General features: G+C 34.0%; 1 long non-coding RNA gene across 1 annotated transcript; it reads right to left on the bottom strand.

Annotated features, from left to right (window-relative positions):
- LOC102669813 (uncharacterized) lies at positions 1–1,482 on the bottom strand. Its single transcript, XR_005890209.1, has 2 exons — positions 1,261–1,482; positions 1–882 (listed from the first exon to the last, which is right to left on the bottom strand). It is a non-coding gene; the product is annotated as an uncharacterized lncRNA (long non-coding RNA).
- Positions 1,483–6,010: the final 4,528 nt, after the last annotated feature.

The raw sequence follows: 6,010 nt of genomic DNA, 5'->3' as shown, positions 1-6,010 counted from the left end.
TTTTGTAAGTATCGAACTTTTTTATTTATTCGACTTACCAATAATCGAATTCATGCACTAATATTGTTTTTTTTCCAGGATAATGAAAATGACAACCAAACCCCTGAGTTAAGTTCAACTCTAGAAAAGATTGACCGAATTGAACCAAGGAAAATAAGACAAAAATTCCTAAAATTTCTCCAATTGATGAGGTCATATCATTATGCTAATAGACTAATTTATGACCTTATTCATTTATACTTTTGACTAGGGCTGAATTCTTCAAAAATCACCCTATTTCCCACAACAAAAATCACTTCAAAGAGGAAACCAACTCAAATTCAGAGTGAATCTACTCCTCACAAAATGAAGGAAACTGAGGATTCTTTCAAAAAGGTCATGAAATTATCAAGAGAAAGAATTGTTGATCAGGTAGTCAACCAACCAAATACTTTAATGGAAATAAATCATGTCGACCAATGCGAGTAGATGCAAGTTGATTCTCCCATTCCTGAGACCAACATTCCAGTTGTCGAACAAATAGTCGTCGATGATAACATTGATCTATCTCAAATGGATTCTCATAATGATACAGAATCAAAAATCCTTGTTATACCCTCAATGATTGAAGTTGGACCTATAATTCTTGAAAATAAGCTAAAAAAATAAGTTCCCAACATGAAAATTTTGTTTCTAATTCTGAAGAGAGTAGCATGTTCGAATTTGATGACGATGATAACACTATTATGCACCAATGGAAAAGTCATGAAGAAGAAAATGGAGTTGCTTCAAAACCAAGTGCAAATCAACTTGACAATCTTTCTGAATATCAAAAGGTTTGGGAACAATTTCACACTACCTTCCTCCAAGACAATCAAGACCTCAAGTCAGTTCTTTCTATTCCTGATGTTCGAAAACAAATCAAAGAGATATGTGAGGAATTAGACAAATATGAAGATGGTATATGCTTGAGAATGACAAATAAACCTTGGACGCATTTAATTCAATCTTCTCGAATGGGCATACATCATAAAAGAAATTCCATGCCAGTGAAATTGGCTTAACCAAATTGAAGGCGGACACTAAGAACGAAAGAACTAGACTTGAGGAGAAAATGAAGCAAGCTTTTGCCATGAAAAAATCTTATATCAAATTGAAGAGTTATATCTCTACGTTGGACAAAGAAGAAAAAGATCTAGAGATTCAATTATTGAAGCCGTAGAATAAAATAATCGAGATAAAAGAGAAGAAAAGGAAAGCAATAGATGAAAGGAATGTTACTATCGAAAAGAGGCAGAAATCGGAGACTACTAAAAGTCGTTTGTCTTCTTCCCTCAAAGCTCAACATGAAAAGAAGAAAGCTCTAGAGAAAGAGAAGGCGTTCCCTTCAAGAGACCTGGAAACTCATGAGAAGAAATTTAGCAAATTACTTTCTTCTGTTTAAGTTAATTTGTAATTTTCTTCATTTGCAGTCTACTTTCGGTGTCTTCGAACAATTTTATATTTTTATCGAACAAGTATTTGGATTTCCCTAATAGTCGGTTAATAAACCTTTAGGTATTTTCCATCAATTGATGCAACTTGATTACCCAAATCCACTTCTCAAATAGAATATGCATTATTCAAAAAACACATTTTCAACTTTAAAAGGTCCTTCCCAATTTGAAGACCATTTTCCTAGTATCTTGGATTTTTTTATCCATATGCAAAATAACTTACCACCCCAAATCACCTACACTAAATGCTTTAGCTTTAACCTTTTATTGTAAAATCGAGATACTCTTTCTATTTGTTGTATTACATTTTCTAAAGCACATAATCTTTCTTCATCTATATTATTTAATTCATTGAACATTAAATTCCAATAATCTTGAGTAGGTAATTCACTTTGTCTTTGAAGTTTGATTTACTATAAATTGATCTCAATTGGAAAAACTACTTCTTGTCCATATACTAATCGAAATGGAGTAGTATCCGTAGCCCCTTTTGATGAATTTCTAAAATCCCATGCTTCTTAATGAGACTAATCAAAATTTTATTAACGGCTTATACTTTCCTATTCGCTTGAGCATAATATGGTGTTGGGGAAAGCATCTTTATATTTCTCGACTCGGCATATTGAGCTACCTTTTTACAATAAACACAGTCCCTTGGTTAGTAGTTATTGTCTCAAGAATTATGCTATTTTGATCAACCTCTTCTAAAGAAATTGCTTTGACCCATTTTCTAAAATAATCAACAACTACCAAAGTGTATTTATGCCCTTTCAAAGAAGCAATTAGCCTAACACTTAAGAACTCTACAATTAAGTGTGTTTGACTTAGAATAGTTATGAGATGAGTGACCTTTTGGAAAAATTTCCAGAAAACGTGTAAGTGAGAACAAAGCATGCTGAAAAATCTCATATTGGTTAGTGGGGTCAGTCATTGATTCTGGAAGCAGATAGAGTTGATTGTAGAGGTCTCGAAAAGGGCTACCTATAGAGGATTCTGATTAGTGGAGAAAAGTCGACAATCAGAGATATTACATGATTTCTCTAAGCAAACAACACTCTTGAGATCCTAAGTACATTAATAACTCACTTATCACCTATTAGGACCCAATCACTGTCATCAATCCTCCCAGGTCTTCATGATCTTACATAATCATGTGGATGACAGTTAGGAGTGATCGTCCCATAAGGATACATCGCACACCGATCCCTAAGCTCCCGACTCAAAAAACATAGTCTCAAAGCCTGTCAAAATAGCAAAGTGAGGCCTATGAGATACTCACACCAAATGAGTGCACCAAATGTTGGATAGTTACCACTCGCTAATTCCCCCGGGTTCTTTAATCCTCTCCGCACACTATACCCCAGTGTATCTTTGTCCATCATCCACTTTCTCAAAATAATCTCACTTTCTCGTAGAAGAATATAGAACCATCGGTTCCTTACTCTCTATCCAATCCTCTTGACTTTTGCCATTGTAGTGTGTGTATAGGCCTTGTACTACGTGCATCAATAAACGTGTCCAAACAAACAAACAAGAAAGAGAGACAAGGCTTAGGCCTTCGTGTAAATCATGAAGATCTTGATGATGTCAAGAAGAATTTGCTTGAGAAAGGGGGAGAATGTAAATCATGCAAACTTTGATGGTGTCGAGAAGAAATCACATGTTTGTCATCATCAAAAAGGGGAAGAATGTAAATGTATGTATACATGATTTTGATGATGTCAAAAGAAGAATCAAACAAGGCTCATTTGCTTCAAGATTAATACAAGATTGCTTCAACAAGCAAAGCCTTGCTTCAAGATTAACTTAAGATCAAGCCTTGCCTTAAAACAAAGTGCTTTCAAGACATTCAAGGCTCTGGTAATCGATTACCAGGCAGTGTAATCGATTACCAGAAGACAGGGTTGAGAAATAGCTGTTGAAAAGGATTTTGAATTTGAATTTTCAACATGTAATCGATTACCATATGTCTGTAATCGATTACCAACAACGAAACTTTTGAAATTCAAATTCAAAAGTCATGACCCTTCAAATTATAACTGTGTAATCGATTACACAAACATTGTAATCGATTACCAGTGAAGAGTTTTCAGAAAATATGCCAACAGTCACATCTTTTCATTGGATTTGTGAATGGTCATCAAAGGCCTATAAATAGGTGACTTGGGCACGAATTTTAAGAGAGAGTTTTGATTGATCAAAATGTCTTATCCTCTCAAAAAACATTGAGAGATATTTCAAAAGAATTTCATTGTCAAATGCTCTCTCAAAAGAAATCCTTGGCCAAACACTTGCCAAATCTATAAGGATTCTTACATGGATCTTCATTGTAATATTCCTCTCTTGAAGAGAGAATTATTCTTCCATTCTTCTTACTCAATGAAATTAATTAAGGGACCGAGGGTCTCTTGAGTTGTAAGGATTCCTGAACACAAGGGATGGGTTGTCCCTGTGTGGTTCAGAAGTTGTAAAGGATTTTCCAAAGATAGTGGAAATCTCAAGTGGGTTGCTTGAGTACTGGACGTAGGCACGGGTTGTGGCCGAACCAGTATAAAACTATGTTTGCATTCTCTCTTCCCTTATCTCATTTATGTTATTGCAATCAATTTTGTCTTGCATGTTTAAAGAACATTATTAAATTGATTGTTGCTGCTTCTTCTGCATTCTAAGTCTATCCCTCTTAGGATTATTGAGGCCACAAGGTTCAACACTACGTACTACTCTTAGAGAGCCAATCATGGTGCCTTAAGCGGTAGAAACCATTTTCCACACAAAACAATTGGACAATGCAATGGCTATGAAAACAATCATAACAAACAATTTGCTGAGGGTCAGACACCTTCGGACCCAAACCATAATACATACAGATAAAATAATAATATACAGATATATATATATATATATATATATATATATAGCAGAATATAAATTCTCACACCACAGATATAATTTGTTGGAGTTCACACTCTGTCAGCCTTACCATTCACCAATAATAATAATAATTATACATGCATGCATCTCAAAAAATTTATCAGCAGAGAATCATCACAATTTCCAGAACAGGCATCAACCATCATGTCTTGCAGTTTATCACAACAATAAAATAGCAGTTAAATCAACAATTCCAGAAAATAAATAATTCTAAGGTATAACTTATCCAGAGGCATAGATCTCAATGTTAAGTTGTCTACTATCTAAAATTACTCTACCACTCAATTTTATAAAGTTATGCTCTTAAACTTCTTTTCATGCTCTAGGTGTTCTGGGAATCGGTTTTTCATGAATCTTATATGCTACTCTACATTTTCACACCTAACAAACTCATTTTTGAGGTCAAAACTTTAAGAAAAACAATTCATACAACTATAACAGTTAGTTCAACTTTTTGATGGATTTTTATTCTACAAAATGTCCTTAAACTTGTTTTATTCATAACTTTTACTAGAAAGCTCCAATTTAAGTTAAATTTAAGGCTCACCCTAAGTTTTAACACCCAAAGAACTCACTTTTAACCTTAAATTTTCTATAAAAACAACACATCCTCCAATTCCAAACAAGGCGGTAGCTACAAATATTTGAGCATCAAAACAACATGCAATGAAGCCTAGCTTCCAAAGGCAACAAGATTAGGATTCAAGAAGTGGAAAAACCCCCCCTTACCTGGAATGAAGTTACACCAAATAACTCACATGAACAAATAGCTCAGGTCCTTGATGCATCAAACTTCTAAGAATGAAAATGAAATTTTGGAACCAAAAAATAAGAGCTTTGCACAACAATGATGGAGAAATAAGAAGAAAAGAGATGTTTGAGAGCTTTTTACTAAAGCTTTGAGAGAAAAAGTCTCAAGAACACTAATATGGAGCTTGGGAGAAAAAGAAACCAGTAGCCTCTCCTCCCTTTAAGGTCTCGTGCAAGAGGAAGAAGAATGAGGCTCCAAGTATTTGGTTTGTGAGAGAAATGATGAGTTTATAGCCAAAGGTCACTGATAAGCTCAATTGACAAGCATGAGTGACCCCTATGATGGCCAAGATTAACATGCAAAAGGGTGTCATTTATGGGTGCTAATGCTTTTGAAATTTTAACCAGAAATGGCTAAAGTAGACATAGGCAAAAATGGTAAAAACTATTTTTTACCAAAATGGGTAAATCCTACCTTAAACGTCTAGATTAATGTGTCAAATTCTTATGTTATTGTGCTAATCTCTCTAGGGATACGTGTACTCATAGTAAATCTCACACAGAGTCCACTCACATAAAGAAAATTACATTGCGACCCAACACGCAATGAAATTCTTGCATAGATGAAAATCTAGCTCAGACAATTTACATTTCTCTGTCAAGCTTTACTAAACTATATATATATATATATATATATATATATATATATATAATCCCCAAAATAAAAAATTTAAAAACTTATAATCGTTGTAATTAAATACATACATGCACAAATGGCACAACATAAAGTTTCCTTTGTCAAACTGAGTTATAATTTTTGTCAAGGTGTTACATGTTTCATTCTACTAGGTCAT

The sequence above is a fragment of the Glycine max genome, chromosome 20 (assembly GCF_000004515.6).
Source record: "Glycine max cultivar Williams 82 chromosome 20, Glycine_max_v4.0, whole genome shotgun sequence".
Taxonomy (NCBI): domain Eukaryota; kingdom Viridiplantae; phylum Streptophyta; class Magnoliopsida; order Fabales; family Fabaceae; genus Glycine; species Glycine max.
This window is presented reverse-complemented; position numbering and strand designations above follow the sequence as displayed.